At 41.6% G+C, this 17,325-nt stretch overlaps 1 long non-coding RNA gene across 1 annotated transcript; it reads left to right on the forward strand.

Moving 5' to 3' along the window:
* Positions 1–428: 428 nt before the first annotated feature.
* On the forward strand, positions 429–9,727 carry LOC138686408 (uncharacterized). The gene is made up of 3 exons (XR_011325759.1): positions 429–3,339; positions 4,107–4,245; positions 9,264–9,727. It is a non-coding gene; the product is annotated as an uncharacterized lncRNA (long non-coding RNA).
* The last annotated feature ends 7,598 nt before the right edge of the window (positions 9,728–17,325 follow it).

The raw sequence follows: 17,325 nt of genomic DNA on the forward strand, positions 1-17,325 counted from the left end.
AGGAAGCTTTTGTGTCACCCTCTTCTTGGAGCTTTCTTCCAGATCATCTGTGTTGTACTGGATTCCCTCCTAACTGAGGGAAGGGGTGGAAAAGCCCTTTCCAGCTGAGCAGTGGTGACCCCAGACCTTGTCCTCAGACATGTTTTGGAGCTGCTGTCTGGGCTGTGGTGCTGCTGGCAGCAGCACATGCATTTCTTCAACTGATCATCAGTTGGAGGGTATGGATGGTGCTTGACCCTGAGCTGTGGCTCACACCCTTGTTCTAGACCCTGGTGCTAACTGGTGGGCCTGACTGCCTTTCCCTCCTCCCTTTAGCTTGTAGGTAGTTCTTTGGCATGTATCCAAACCTAATGCAGTATGGAGGGAAAGGTCTTCAGGTTCCCAGAGCGTATATACACATGTGGTCAAATTCCCAGCTCATTAAATTAGTATGTGCAGTGGAGACCAGCTACTGATTTATGTTTTCATCTATGCAAGGTAAATTGGATTGAAACTTCACACTGTTTAAAAAGGAGAGCTGAGATTCTTGCTTACATTTGAGTTCTAAATTAGCAGGCACATGACTAAGCTTCATGGACCTGAAAAAGCTGGGTCTGAGTTAATATGATGCCTATACCATTGATTTCACTGGAGCCTTTTGTATCAGAAACCACATGTACACAGCCTCACATTGTGAAGCAAGATTAATTTAGCTGTTGGCAAATTATGTGCTGTATAAGAACGTTCTGTGAATGACTTGGATTGCAAATTCTACTTCTTAATATTTGCAAAGCAAAGTACCAGTAACATGAACAGGGCACTGCTGGTTTCAGCTGAACTTTGCAGAAATGTGAATGACAGGCACCCAAAATAAGGAGATAAATGCTGGAGAACTAAACAATATAAGGCCTACTGAGTCAGATATTAAAAGCCTCAATCTAAGTGATAACATAGAAGATAGATATAAAAGTAATTGCAAAGGTTTTAAAGCTGCAGTCCCTCTAAAAATGCAGAAGGGGTGACCTCTCTCTTACAAAAAGTTGATTTGTGATTATTCTCAGCTATAATTACAGGAAGTGCCACAGAGGGGGCTGCCAAGAATATTACCACGTTTCAGTTTAAGATGCTATTTTAATGTTTCTAAAATGTATCCACTTCCAGAACCAAAATTCTTGTTCTCTCTCTTTGAATTGTTATAGCAATAGCTGAAGCAAAACAAACTTCCCATGATCTACCTACCTTGGAGAACAGAACCGCTCTGGATAATAGAAGTAAATTAATGGTATGCAAGCTCAGTTTTTGATGTGCTGCCTAACTGTACCAATTCACTTGATGCAAGTCCCTAAAGGAACACAGGTATTAAGCTATTACCCTGAAGTGAAAGCCACTGTATATTGTCCTAGTGATCCCTTATGTGCAGTTGCTCTTCAACTTTGCTCACTTTTATGTTGGTAAAAAATTTGATTACTTGGCATTTGCAAATGCTGAGTATATGAAGCTTAAGTAGCATAGATTAGGGTTTTTTTCTATTGGACCAGAGACAGTAAAATCATGAATCTCTTCTGTTATGGTTCCTGATAGTTACTAACCAACCAGCAACTGTTACTTCTCCCAAGCACATAGATACACCTCTGCAGAGATTATCCGTGCACCAGCAGCAAAAATATTAAAAATGTTCCTTACTCACATCAGTGAGATGTGGAGGTGAACTTTTCTTGCACTCTGTATTGCTGATGATAACTTTTTCCTTGAGTCTTATTCAACCTTAAGAAATTTGCTTCCTTCCATATGTTGGATTGGTTCCAGTCTTACATGTTCATGTGTTCTCCCAGACCAAACAAATTTCCTCCCCAGTGCCTAACCACCATTTACTAGCTGAAAACTACACCACATTTTGCTGCTTGCCCCTAGTCCCTCCCCATAGCTCTACCATCAGGAGAAGCCAAGCAAGCACTCCCTAATGCACTACAAGTAAAGCCAGCCTGGTTAGCTCATATCCATGTTCATCACCAGGTGAAATGAATCTGGCTGACTTAGCTTAAACAGATTAGGAGGTAATGTGTGATCCCTTTTGCTAATGGAGCAGTATGTTGGGTACTTGGAAGGCAGCAACAAGCACTAAAGACAGTGCTGTCAACTCCCAGAAGAGCTCCTCTGCAGTCTCAGGTTTTCTCAGCACTCCTATCCTTGAACCCAGTCTTGCACTCCTCAACTTTCATGCTTTTTCTACATACCTTGCCCTTATTTTTACCTTAGTGGCCACAGCTAAAGATATATTTTGACATTTTACATGAGTCTTCTCTGTTCAGCTTGCTCTGCCTGTCTTTATTAGTTAAACTTGTGTTTTCATATTAGGTTCCTTCAGCTCATCTTTTCCACTTTCAGCTCTTAGTTCCCACTTGCCTTCAGTATACTTTGCCATTCTTGAATTGCACTGAACTCTTCCTCATTTCACATCTCCCATACAATATTCAGACCTGCTATTTCTCTGCCTAATTTTACCATGGCTGATGTGAAAATCTTCTTTGCTACAGAACCAGCAGTGAGGAGACAGACCTTTCTTCTCTTTGCCACATTCCTTTTCACTCTTACATAAAATCCCAGCTGAAAAAGAAGGGTATTCTCTTCTGTGATCATAACTTCACATTCCTCTTTTTCCTGCTGCCCTTCCCTTTGGGATACATTTTAATACGTCATCAACCATAGAAACTGCACTGTTTATATTTGCAATTTTTCAATGTGCTTGGAGCTGGGGTTTTCCAGATGAACGGTGTATTAAGATTTAATCTGAACCAAGCCAGATAATATTGACCTGCAATGAAAAAGCTGTATGAATGAGATAGCAGCAGACAGCTTAAAGTGCTGAGTGCCAAGTGCTGCCTGAAAAATGATACCCCAGAAGTTTGGTGGTGGCAAGCAGATGGGACATTTATGAATGGAAAAGCTTTCTGATTATTTAAATATTGTGATTTTTAAAAAAAATTTCCTCCATTTTTTCAATGTTTGCCAGAATTTGCCTGCTCCTCTAGGGTGGTACAGCACAGAATCATAGAATCACTTAGGTTGGAAAAGACCTTCAAGATCATCGAGTCTGACCATCAACCATGCCCGCTAAACAATGTCCTGAAGTGCCTTGTCTATGCGCTTTTTGAATACCTCCAGGGATGGTGACTCAACCACTTCCCTGGGCTGCCTGTTCCAACACCTGACAACCCTTTCAGTAAAGAAATTTTTCCTAATATCCAACCTAAACCTCCCCTGCCATAACTTGAGGCCATTTCCTCTCATCCTATCTCCAACCACCTGACAGAAGAGACCAGCACCCACAGCAGGGAGCTTCCAGGAGCTGCTTATCCCTCTGTAAGCTACTACATCTCGATACCAACTTTAAGGCCTCTCAATTTTGCCACAAGAGACTTCCCCAAAATTAAAACAAGTAAGAACAGAACCCAAGACTTTGGATTCCTGATGTTCCTGTCTATGCCCATTTCAGCTATACTTCCCACTGTTTGGTGTTAGCAGTCATCAGGAAACCTGTATTTTGTTTCCAAAATGAGGGTCTCCTGAAACAAATCCCTAGGCATTACAGTATTGCCACAGCTTGCAAGCCGCATTGTGTTAGGGCCACAAACAATGAGTTGGCCCTTGCTCAAAGTAGCTTTTAATCCAGGTCATGTACATGGAAGATAGGCAAGGGAAGCTGTTTCCACATATATCTGAATTGCCTGGGTTAAATGTGGTGAATTATTTCAGCAAATATGTTCCAAACCTTCCCCTTCAGTTTTTCACAAGTTCCAAATTTGGATGCTGCTCTAAATGAAAAGGAACAATTAAAATGCCTTTCTGAATGCATTTGAAATGAAATAAGTTACTGTAATTTCCCTGGGCAAGCCAGCTCTTTGGAGGGGGCAAAAGTTGCAAATGGAAAAACAAACAAACAAATGAGTAACTGTGGGAGGTGCTGCCAGAGAATCAGAAACAAGCCTGGAGAGAAGGGGGAGGGAAAGGCTCTTGTCTGCCCTGGGACAATTTGTAGAAAACAAAATGTGGGAAAGAGTTGAAATGAATGGGGGGGTGGGCGGAAATCCACTGTCTTTATTTTTTTGTCTTTTTTTTTTGAAAGCCAGATAATCAGGCTACAAGGACCCATGATGCTGCTATTAAAGAGGATTGACTTCAAGGACTTTGAGAAAGAAAATAGAAATTTCCATCTTTGTTGCTCAGGTTCTTCCTTTAGAGAGGTTCCTACAGCTACATGACTAGAAGGTGAGTCCCTTGGTCTCAACTGTAAAGGGGAAGAATGAATGAGGTTGCCAGATGCACCAAGTTAACAGTGAGCTGAGAAAAGCATGACTACCAGCTACCTTTCTGATTTCCAAATCTTGGACCAGTGAGAAATCAAAACATAGTTTAGGTCAGCCTACAGGTATAGAGTATGCTTCACCTCCCGTGAACTGGGGATGGGAAGCGAAGGAAAGAGTGCTGCAGAGCTCTGATTGTCTGCTCTCCAAAGACTTCCTGTTAAGGGGAATCCTCAGTTGTCCATTTAGGGCAGTATTATAGCTGCACTGAGCTGCTGAGGCATGCAAAGAAGCTGCAGATGGAGCTGAGAGTACAGCGTGATACTCCTCTTTTGAGCCACCCAGTTATAGCATTACCAAATGCCTGCTAGAGGTGGGAACTAAGACTGCTGGTAATGGCCAAAGGCAAAGCAGGGGGTCTGGTTTTAATAAAAAGGTAGTTTACAAACAGCATTTTTCTTATTATAATGATAAGATATGTGAAACAGTTACACTCCAGACCCTTATTTTTCAGTGCTATTTATTTTTTTCAGAACATTGACAGAAAAGCAAGCAAAAGGGGGGGGGGGTGGGGGGGGGAAGGGAAAAAGAAAACTCCCTTCAGACAACAATCACCTTTTGAGTTAAATTCTCATGCTTGGTCTTAGCCCAGAGGGATTTGTCTTGAGTGAAGTTCGAAGAAAATCCTTTCAGCAGTTTCTGAGTTATTTAAATGTAACCATGGAGGTTTGGATTCAGATGCTTTTTTGCACTTGTATAACTCAAAAATAGCTTTGCTTTAAAACTTCTGAATTAACCCTCCTTAACTTTTCAACTTGTCACCTATCCTACTGTATGGCTTATAAAATTTTAAAGCTAATAGTATAACAAACTCAAATAATGATACTGCAGATGTTCAAATGAATCTTGGGAGGAATAAATTATAGGAGTCGCAGTAGGTTGTTACCGAAGAAAGAGCAGCTGCATGCCTTAAACCATGTGTTCTTATTTGTCTGAAATAGGCCCAATCTTTTCTACTATTAAAAAGCATAAGTGCATTTGGGCATGGATTTTAATACTGAGTTACACATACAAAATTAAGCACGTAAGTCCTGTTCCTTTTGTTCCTCCTGATAGCAGTGCTTCATACTTGTCAGAATATTCTCTTAAATTTTCCTGCTTTCTTTTTAACCCAATCCTGATCAAAAGGACACTTAAATGTCTCCTAAATATTTATGGACTTCAAAGTCACTGAAATGCTCTGTGGTTCTCTTACTGTTATTATTTTATTGCCAGAAGACTGAGGCAATGAGAGGCGAAGCATCTTGGTCAGTCATGGTTTTTCCTTTTTCTTTGTCCAATCCTCCTGTTGCTTTCTTAGGTTTCTTCCTCTTTGTCTTCTTTCCAACATTTCTGCCTCACTTACTAGTCCTGTTCTCACTGTCTCCTACCTGTCTTTCAACCATCTTTCTCCATTTATTCTTTACTAACAACTGCACTGAAGAGGGCCTACGATAGAGACAAATGATTTTTACTTTGGCAGCAGCTTTTTACTTTTATCTTTTCCCTAAATGTCTGGGATTGGTCCAGGCAGCTCTCCCCACTTTCATCCTACCTCTTCATATCCCTCGTGACCCTGAACTCTAGTCAGCAATCTGATGTCTGCCATGAGAGCACCTCCCATGATCCAGAGCCACGATCAGACTAAGGTGTTGTAACACCGTGAATTACTTTACCTACTTACCACGCTTGCTCTGCTGCTTTCTAGGAACTGGACACCCGCGCCAGGTTTTTCTCACAGAATAATGACAGATAGCACTGCCACCTTCTGCACGTCTCTCCTCCTTGCTCCTGTGCCCTTCTTCGCCTCCCAAGCTTTTGTGGTTCAGTCTCGCGGCTGGGGCAATTTAGCCAAGATACGGGAGACTTATATTCAGCCTCTGCCTGAGGCAATTTGAACTTGAATCTCTTGCCCCCTGAATTAGCACCCTACCCAAGAGATTATCAACTGTTTGGTAAGGAGTGTGACCCGAGCCCTTTCTTCGAGTGGGAAAGCTTCTGCTTGACTTGTCAGCCTTGTAGTGGAGACATTCAACTGGGTGGGGAAACCACGTCTGCCAGGGCCTGCCCCAGTAAATACTTAATACAAAGTATGGAAGTATTCCCTGGAAGAGGGCACCAGAACCCAGGTTTCTTGCTCTCAGTAATGCTTTGAGAGCAAGCACACATGGCAATCCAGTTAATACTTAATTATTCCATACAAACTGGAACAACTCCAACAGGATGGATTGGAGAGAGCCCCTGTTCCACAAGATCCTTTTAGACTGTGCTGTTCTCACTTGGTTGCTGTGGGTCGGCTCCCCTCATACCCCACAGCAGCAATGGCAGCTGCCTCAGCACCACTGACACATTATGGGACTAGGTAGTGAGGACATATGTGGAAGCTGGAGGGAAGGGAAGGAAACGGTGCTTGTGAACATACCCTGTTAACCATGGCGACAAATCTGTATCCGTAGCTGTAACAAGCACCTGCCACTGCTGCCTCAGTTACCATTCTGGATGGGAGTAACAATGAATATATGGCGGAAGGAAAAGAAATCTGTTAAAAGTCAGGGCAGCAGGCTGGGGCACTGTAAGGGAAATTGCTTTTAAAGGTGGAAATACAACAAAAATAGACTAAAGAATCTTAAAAGACAAAATCAATGCCAAAGCAGAGGAAGCCAGAATGACTTCCAGAGCTCAGCTATAGGCAGTTGTCCCCCAACATAAGCCAGACAGTGTCAGTATGTGGGAGACATCCAGGAATTTTCTCTCCTACAAAAACATTAGGGACATTATATGTCTTAACTGTAATGGAAAATCTAGAGCTCTAGCGCTCAGTTCCAAAGGAGAACTGGAAGCAATGTGGTACAGGGGGCTGCATGTGTGTGTGTGTGTGTGTGTGTGTGGCTGCTCCCTTTTCTCCTAGGGATTCTATAGCTTCCTTCATTCTTCGCTTCTCTCATATTACAGAAAGAAGGTAATTTTTCCTGGCCATTTACTAAAGCTCATTAAAGACCGAAGAGAACAAACAATGCTACTCCTTAGAGACTACCATTCAAAGTCATTCTACAATTCTCTGTCCTAATACTTGAGACAAATTAATTATTCCTTAGTGAAAAGTGTATAATTCCTATTCTTCATTTTTGGGGTGGGGAGTGGGGAATAATAATAGGAAGTTTGTATTTGAGTCGAAAGCTGTCTGTGCTGAAGGGAAATGAGAAAAAATGTGTGTTCCAAGAAGAGTAAAGGCAATTATTCTAATAATAATTCTAGGGATATTAATGTCTTCTTAAAGTAGATTGCTTTCAAATAAACACCAAAGTTGAAGGGATAGGAAAGGCTGGTTTGTTTATTAATCATTCCAAAAGTGCATTTTTCTAAATGAACAAGTGCATGAGCAACTTCGCTGGCACATATTAAATTTAGTTAAACGGCAACCTGTAAATGTCTAAAAACTTCTGTAACCAGAGACTAATTTGTTTAACGTGTTGAAAATGTTATGTGGATGTGAAGAACTACATATTAAACTTCAAAGCAAAATGCTCCAGAGATTACACCATCTTAAAGACTGCATATTGGAAAGGCCTTTATACATTAAACATAAAGGATTTTTAATTCTCTTCTATTTTGAATACTTGTCAATCTGTGTGACTCACGCTTAGGATTGTAAACTGTCATTTAAGGTGTGATGTCCAAGTTGAGGCCTGGACCATGATTTGCAAGGGGCTGGCTTTTCTCTTTCATCTCTATTAATTAATCCTGTCTCAGTTTGCCCAGCGTACACTTCTGTTGACATCACCTTTTCCATATACTTTAAAGAGTCCCCAGAGAGATCTACTGCAGAACAAAAACTGGACAGAGAATACATTTGGAAACCATTTTATTTCTCAATTACCAACCAAAACGTATGGAAAAGATTTACACTCTATCTGATTTACACAACAATTATACTTTGAAAGCTTAGAAATAAATGGCTTGATCCTTGAAATCATTAGTTACTATACCAAATGTAATTGGTGTAAACTAATGAGTTTACTGGATGGCTGACCCTTAATTACTGATTATAGTTAAACTCTAGCCAATCAAAAATGAGTTTACTTATAAAAGTACAGTATAGTATTAACAAGCATTACATTTCCAAGTAAGCAGCTTTATGATTAGTTGTAGCACACAACTCAAGCCTGTTCAGGGCTATCAAAAGCAGCTTTTTAATAATAGTGCACTATGCAACCATCACTCTCTTACCTCAGCATCTATCAGACAAACAGAAAGAAACCACATAATTAATCATCTCATGCAATAGAAATAAAGCATCTGGGCCAGATCCAGGTGGGATATACATAGCCGCCTTAGTCAAAAGAGCTGCAAGAGGCTGGGGATTCACTTTAAGATAGGATAGCTGACATGGGGAATTCTGGCCCTCTGTGGGAGCAATATGCAGTATGGAAGTTAAATATTGATTTATTGTGTGCAGTCCTATGCAATATGGAGAAGCTTATCAACAAAATACGTTTAATAATTCCTTGAATTGAGGAGGATTCCTTGAGCAGATTCAGGATGTGGTGATAGGACATTTGGTTACCATACTGGCAAGCCTAAAAATTCAGAAGCCATGACTCCTCACTCTTTCTTAGATTAAACGAAGAATAATTTTTAAAATAAAATACTAAATGGGAAGAAATTATTTTTATTTGTTTCTGCTTGATCTTTAAGAAATAATGTTTTTACCTAACCAGGAAGACTCAAAATTCCTATTAAAAAAAGTCGAAAGCAGATTCGTATAAAGACCATGATTCCAGAGCTGGCACTTTAAATAGATACACCAAATATTTTGATAAAATCATAGGACTTTACAATACTTACAGTCACATCCTTAAAGGTACTTAGGTAAGTGTCTCCAGTGTTTTAAAAATGTGGAAATTCTCCATCTCCTAGAACTTTCCTGTGAATTCTAAACTTCAGATAAGAGACTGATACTGGAAGGCACAAGTGTTAGAAGATCAAGTCTGATACACTGCTGCTATGGAGATGATCTAGTTGGAAGAGTATGTATTTGCTGGAGCTCTGTAGCCTGTGTGCTCTTCAGATGACCTGACGGACATCACAGCTGCCAGGATTCATTCTGTCAGGACTACAGGTCTCTCCCATTTCTGCTTTTCTCTATGATGTTCTCTCTGGTGCTCACCTTTCATAAAGAGCTAGTCTCAGCAAACGACCAACCTTATCTGATGGCTCTTTGGCACAAATTCTGTAACACTTGCCCGTTTATTTGTATAAAAATTTTCTTAAAACTTAGAAAATGAAGAATGAATTAGTTCTTAGAATGTCTGCACATGGGTTAAAGTGAAATTTATGCATTTACTGAACTCCTGTTTGTGAGATGTGTCTGAGGTCAAGAAAAGGTTAAAGTTGTTTACTGCCTTCAAGCTCTGGTCTTAGAAGTTAATTCAGAGCTGTGCTGTGAGCAGCTACAGAGAGTAAGTCCTTGGAACGGTGAATTGCTGGTTTGATGTCAAGGTCCTTGGGCCTTAATAATAAAATTAGTTTGTTTCTTAAGGAATTCCTAGCAGGGACTTTATGGTCATATAAAGTCATTATGCTGTTTTACAATATAACTTTAAAGATGCTTTGGAATGATCAGAGTTTGTGGGAAGGGATCCTATTTTTTATTATTTGTGGGATATTCTTAAGCTGTCATAGCTACAACACTGCCACTTGGAATAGCTGCTCTACAGTTCAAAAGAAAAGACAAAAGATCTGTTGAGGCCTAAGTCAGGCAACTGGGGTATACCTCTCTGGAGAAAGCTTGTTGAATTGAATGGATCCCATGCACTTCCTGACAATCAGCTCCAATTTTGTAGGAGCTGGATACTTGGGGTAATCAAGGTGTTTTACTGCAATTCCCCAAGAGCAGATAGAGAGCCTAGGAAGCTTTATAGGCTCTGCTTTTCACAGTTCTCTGTTGCAGCGTTCAGGGGTGAGCAATTTTAAAAGCCATGGGAAAGGAAGAAGGCATATTTTCCAAAACTTCAGGATCCTGTGAAGTCAAAGACAGAGGAAACACTAGTCAAAAACTTTCCACCCCTTGCACAGCAGTGATGGTAAGTACAATGCTGCCATTTCTGCTCTGCCAATGCTGAGGCAACACCCTCCAACGCAGAGGAAGGGAGACAAGGAGCCATTGATTTGGGAGGAGAGGAACACGCTATGGACAGGTTCACCCTCCCCAGCCTGCCATCCCTGGGGCACAGAGGAAATGGGGGCTTCTGGATGGGCCGGTGGAACAAGCACTGTAGGGCCTCGCTTTCCTCCTTTTCTGTGAACTACGCCTAACTGCTTCAGTGAAAGAAAGCATCGAGACCCATCTTGTTCATAGAAATACAACATATTTTAAAGCTCTAGTTAATGGATAAACTGTTTTCTGATTGGATGAACCACACAATAAATCTCTTCCTGAGCCAAGTGCAATGCAGCTTATTCAGTAACAGTGAAATAAGCCACTGTCACTTTGCTGCACTTGCATACATCAGGCAAAATGCTTCCATCTTCATCAGTCTTTTAGTGAAGTAGAAATAAAACAATTGTAACAGAATGGTGTCACTGGATCTGTAGCACCTGCTTTAAAAATAAATCTTTTAGTTTTGTCTTCACTATTACTTTCAATAAATGTCCTAGCATTGCCACAGCATTTATCTAGCAGCAGGAAACCATTATCCTATGACAACAATCTATTCCATTAACATTAGCTCTTAATTGTAAGATTGTTTATAAGACGGCAAAAGCTACTGAATCATAGTAGAATGATAAAAAGAGTTATGGTCATGGAGTATAGTCATTGCTCCAGTTCTGAAAAACAACTTAAGAAAAGTAGAGGGCTATATTTTTATATGAAAAATAATGTAATATTCTTACGCAAGAAAATGTTTTTAAATAATGGATTACATCAGCAAAGTAACTATTAAAGAGTTAATGTTAAAAACTGTTACTAAGAAACTCTTGCTTTGATAAATGGTATGACTAAAAAACTGAATAGAAGGCTTAGAAACTCTTCCTGAAAGCAAGGCTGCGCCGAGTCAAACAGAGAAATCATAATAACAGAAGCACATTTGTCTGGCGGAGTGAACAGAAGGAATGTTGCAGAATTGAGATATGAAGAACCTCAGTGCAGAATAGAAGGAGAACTGTCATTCTGACTGTTTGTCATTATTGTTTCATGTCCAGTTAAGTGAACTTAGAGTGACAGTCGTGTCATAACTACTGGCATCTATGTAAATTTCAAATCAAATACAATAGAGACATTTCTGCCAGACACAAGTCACCAGGCTGCTCTTCCTCTTTATTTTTGTAACCCTCCATTTTCTCATACTGTGCTGCTAGCCCTTAAATTCAACAGACATCTTCAACAGGAGATCCCTGTAATGTGTGCATTTCAGTTCTCAGTCCTACCTTGTTTTCTCTCAGCTCTTTGAAACAATGGCTAATGCCAAATATCCATCAGAAACAGTCATGACAAACATCTAGGTGTATTAGCTAAATCTATGCCTTCCCATCGATGATGTATCATACAACAAATTCCTCTGAAACTCTAGGTTGTGGGCTTCCCTGGAAGAGCTACAGAGAAAATGGCTTGAGCAAATGTTCCTCTGTTGGTTTACTATAGCCCAAACTATACATCACAAGGGTCTTCTCTGTAGGTAGGTGCAAATAGGTGGAAAAGATCAGTCATGGACCTTTGTGTAAATTACAGCATCGTTCAGAGGTTATGGCAACTTCACAAGGATATCAGACGTGCTCCTCCGCGGCAATGAGTTGCAGTAAATAACTCATTTCCTGGATACGCTCATAACAGGCAGATATTCTAACGACACAGGATTTGCTACTGGACACACATGTTTGAAAAGAATTTCAATGCAATTGTAAAAGTATTATGGTGTGTGGACAACACCATCAAAAAATATTAAAAGTGCTTTTTATTCACTTGGGCATAATACTGATTTCTTCTGCATATTTAAACTTATTTGGCTAATTAATTAAATAATACAGGCTAGAGTTAAGTTTTTGTTTTTCATTGTAACACATTATTCCAGAAACTTGTTTTTACTAAATTCTGCACAGGACTGTTTTCAGAAATCATACCAAAGTGCAGCTATGTTCTTCAAAAAATGTTCCTTTCACAAAGGAAATTTTAAAAATGGCTACAAGAAAAAAATAGTCAGCTCTGAGTACATTTAATGTTTCAATGATTTCTTATCTCAGAGGGAAAACAAGACAAGTTTACTTTGCTGAAATTTTCTGAAGTGAATTCTGACTGAAAAGAAGTGGCAGTGATTTAACAAAAACATACTGTTATAAAATATGATATATGTTCAGAAGCATAAATGATGGTGTTATAAACATGTACTTCTGCATTAGGTAAGAGCATTTTGGTCAGTTGAATTAGTCAGATTTTTTTTTTTTTAATTCCTTTCCAGTTGATCTCTTTTGTTCTGTAAATTTGAAGTAGCTCAGTCGCTACTTTTATCTATAATTTGGGCCTTCCAACAGCACCAAATTGTGCCGTCCCATCCTCCAGTCTGACTATTTGTTATGGTGACTGGCAGATAGAGGCAACATGTTAATGCAAGTTGTAGAAAAGTATCTGTGAAGAAAATATTTTTTTTTACTTTAAAGGGTAAGTTTATATGAGTCTATATCTTTAAGTATTTGTCAAAGAGTATTTTTTCTTGTTAAAGAGAGTGATACCTGAATCATAAAAGTGCTCCATGTTTGTATTTGTGACAAAATATCACTCTGCAGATGTGTATTCACAAAAATCAATTGTCACTGTATGTTTAAGAATATCACAATAATTTTAATTGATTTTCTTAAAAAGTGTCTTGATTTATTAGACTGTGGAATGCAAAGCCCTCTTTCAAAATTCATATAGCATTTCCAATTGTAAGATTGTTTTATGTAGTGAACTTATTATTACATATGCATATTCTAGTGGCCTCTAGAGACTTTTAATTTAAAACATAAATTACATATAATTTCAAACTCTGATGTCTTTGACTTTAGTCACAGAACTTACTTCCAGGACTTTCTGCTACTGATGGCCTGTGGTAATATATCAATTCTCCCAACAGGAATGTGCACAGGACAAACTAGTGAACATAATTTTAGCCATATGAGGTCATTACAAATATAGCCTTAGCTCTTCCTAAAGTGGACTTCATTGTTAATATAAATATATGTCTATAATTACTGACATTTATATTATTTGGCTCCTGTCCTAAGTTATGGATGCAGTGATGATAAAAGGGTCTTGCAAGCCCTTACCTAAGCGAACCACGCTTACTAATTACCTTCCATGGTTCTGGGTTCCTGTAAATAAAGTTACTCATGTATTTATAAGCAAGTCAAAATCTATACACATATTTCTAAAAGTGAATTATCTTGCTCTTTGGGGCAAACAGTACAGTCTACGGCTTGGACAAGAACGCTGAGAGTAAAGCCATCCAAGATTCTTCCCAGCTTCTGCCAGGACGCGTACTCTCCTGTATCATTGGATATCAGACTCAAATACTTAATCCAGTCACATTTTTTAATTGTCTGAGGCCCTAAAACAGAAGATCCCATTTGAATAAAAAGATGCATTACTTTAAAGTAACAAATGCCTGTTGATTTTTCATCACTGTTTCCAAAGAGACTGGGATCAGAGGGTTTGTTTTAAAAGTCTGTTTGTTCAAAAGGTGTAGTTAGCAAGACAGAAGGAGTAGCGAAGTGCAGCATGGAAGATCTCAAGACAAAGCAGCAGCCTCAACATTTCTAATGAGAAAAGGAAAAGGCAGTTGAGGTCCCATAGGAATGCAGTATTTAGGGAGAGAACCAAGACTTCTTTCATAAATGGAGAGATAACCCTGATGAATTCTGGACTACCTGCTATCTTAGGGGCATGTCTAGGTTTAAGAATGATTTGGATCACAGGCTGTAACATTTTCCAGACATTCAGATTGCAACTACTAAGCCAGCAATTTTATGCTTTCCTTTCCCTGACTCCAACAGTACCGCGATATAAGCAGCCAGATTTTCTTCTGCATTGTGTTTTTTTTATCCATTCAGCCAAAATTAACAGTCTTCGAGGATAACGTATGCCAAGCGAATTTAAATCTTGCGGACTCAAATCGACCTAAAGTTGATGGATACATTCATGCCTACTGCTGAAATCTACCAATTACACAGAACTATGTTAACTTACCATAGAAACATCTCATCTAATAGCACAGATGATGTTGAACTAACTAATTACATTATGGCACATAGACAATGAAAAACATAACGAAGATGACAGCACAGCAACAGCAGATGCTGCACAAAAGAAAAATTAGAAAAATATTGCTCTGCAAAATGCTCTCAGTTAAGGTTTCTTCTGTTAAAATTAATCACAAAAATTAGTGAAGATCAGATTTCAGAAAAAGATATGAACATTGTAATGGTATTTGGGAGACATCATTAAGCCTTTTAAAACTCTGCTCCTTGAGAAGGTAATTCCCATTTTTTTGTATCACTGTCAGTTTTAAGACTAGTAAACATTTTAGTGCCTATGGCAGAGTTTTGTGGTAGAATATCTCTTCCAATAAGGAGAGGTCCTGATGGCTCTTCCAGAGTCTGAATTTGGTAGCTTCCAGCCATTACAGGCTTAGATAATTAGACAACTTAGATTTTATTTTAGCTTGGCATTTCCTCTATTCTTGTGCTCTTAGCTTTCAGAGAGCTAGAATAACAGTGACTGTTGATTATCTGTAGCATGCCTTGTTACTTTATAGATTTTAAAGTGTACCAGATCCTAAATAACAAATCTAAAGCTGCTGAGTATGTTTAAATGTAGTATGTACATGTAGATTACATCCAGATGATATATTTCATAGACCTATGCTAAAAAAATATATTATTTTTAACCACAACACTGGTCCTCTCCCCCCTTTCCCCGCGGCAGCTTTCCACGAGCTCCCAGTCCGCTTTATGTGCAGACTGAACGCATCCCAGACTGCGGAGAAAGGCAGAATGAGACTTTTCTCCCGCGTTTAAATCATACCTGTGGTGCCATTCAAATTTCAATATTTTATTTGCTATGTAACTAGAAGCAAAACACATCTGCGCTGCCCTATGTTTTCCCAAGCACATTTTTCCTAGCCAGACATTTTTCCCTCCAGTTCTAAATGGTTACTGGGCACGCGTCTCCGTGGTCCAGCTAAGGCCAGGGATGCAGAAACGAAGGAGGCCCACAGGTGGCGGTGTGGTTAAACCACACCTGGGCCGCGATTCCCGAGACCAGATGCACCAGTCGGCCTGCCAGAAGGGAGTTGGTCTGCATTTTTGTACCGATGCACTCATCTGTAAATAAATACTCCCGGCTGAAGTTTCGTATACCTGTGCAGGTACATCCCTTCTACGTTAGCCTCCAGCAGGAACAGGTTTCAAATACTTTGTTGCCTCGGACAACGGAGAGGCCGTGGACACACGCAAACTTGTAATTCCATCACCCTGCCACCGCTAAATATTTATTTGACAACAGCAATTAACCGTACCCCCCCCCGAGCGGTGCCGGGACCTGTCCTGCCCTCTCCTGCGGCGCAGGTCAGCGTCAGCCTGTGTGCACGCAGGGCCGCTGCCCCTGCCTCGCTGCAGTTGCATCGGCGCCTGACCAGCCAGCCCCACTGTCCTCACTGCATTGGCTGCTCCTTACGTCAGCCGTCTGGAATCGAGAAACTCGTATTATGAAGTTTTTCTGTTCTTTCGCAGATCCTGGAAATGCATCATTTATCTGACTCTGCAGCCGTGGTTTGCTCGGCGAAGCGCGTTTGCGTACGCGGCGTGACAGAGGCGTGCGTGTGCCCTGTGCGAGACAATACCAGGCAAAAGCCTACTCTAGCAGTTGGGCGAATCCCCCGACGCCTGCAGGAGTAACTGTTCACGGGGATAACACCCGCTAATTACGGCGCATTTATAGACTCTTTTGTTATTTTGAGGGTCTTCCTCGGCTACACGGTGCTGTACTTTTGCTTATCCTGCGTGCTGCGCTTAGGCCTCAACAATGTGCAATTAATACGTGGGTGGTAGTTTTGAGTTTTTTTTCCCCAATGTTAAGTGTCCCTACTGAATATTACTTCTTCTGATTTGCTATCATCCTTGGGCTTCTTCCTCAGAAATGCAGTTGTCTTCTCAAATGACAAGCCGTGCAGCTAACTGCCAGCCAACTGCGGCAGTTTAACCCTTTTAAACCTTGACAGGGTGCTAATAACAGAGGGCCGTATCCGGACGTGGATTCCTAAGGACAGCTCCCCGACGGTTTCACCGGGGGAATTCTTAAAAGTCGGCGGCTCGGCGCGGCCCCCCCCACCCGAGGGGCGAGCCGGGCACGTCCCTCACGGCCTCCTTCCCGCCCCAGCTCGGGACGCGAGCGCCAGCCCGCCTTGGGGACGGGGCTGCGCGGCCCCGGGGGCAGGACGAGGCCGCAGGCACCGGGGGGGGCGCGCCGGGAGGGCGGCGAGGACCGGCTCCCGCGGCCGCGGGGCCGCACCTCCCCTCAGCGCCTCCGCGCCGGCCCCAGCGGCGCCGCGGCGGCGGGGGAAGCGCCCAGCGCCCGGGAAAGGCTCTGACGGCCGCCGTCGGCCGGGCGGAGCGGGCCTGTCCTCGGCGGCGGCCGGCTCGGGGGCAGCCGGGACGGCCGCGCGCCGCCAAGTTTCTCAACTGGTGGCCAGGAGCGGAGCGGGGCGGGCGGCGCCCTAACGGCCGCGCGCGCGCGCCTCTCCTCAGCGCCCGGGCGGGCGGCGCGGCCACCGCTGCCCACCTGACTCCCTCCTTCCTCTCCATTCCCCTCCTCCTCCTCCTCGCCCCCTCCCTTTCTCTCCTTTTTTTTTTTTCCTCCCCTTTCACTCATTCCTTTGTCTTCTCGGGGATTGGCAGGTTTTATTATTCCGCCTGAACAAGCCGGGGGCGGATTGGCTGCGGCGGGCTGACGGCGGAGCCGAGCCGGAGTGTAGTT

Source organism: Haliaeetus albicilla, chromosome 8 (genome assembly GCF_947461875.1).
Source record: "Haliaeetus albicilla chromosome 8, bHalAlb1.1, whole genome shotgun sequence".
Taxonomy (NCBI): Eukaryota; Metazoa; Chordata; class Aves; order Accipitriformes; family Accipitridae; genus Haliaeetus; species Haliaeetus albicilla.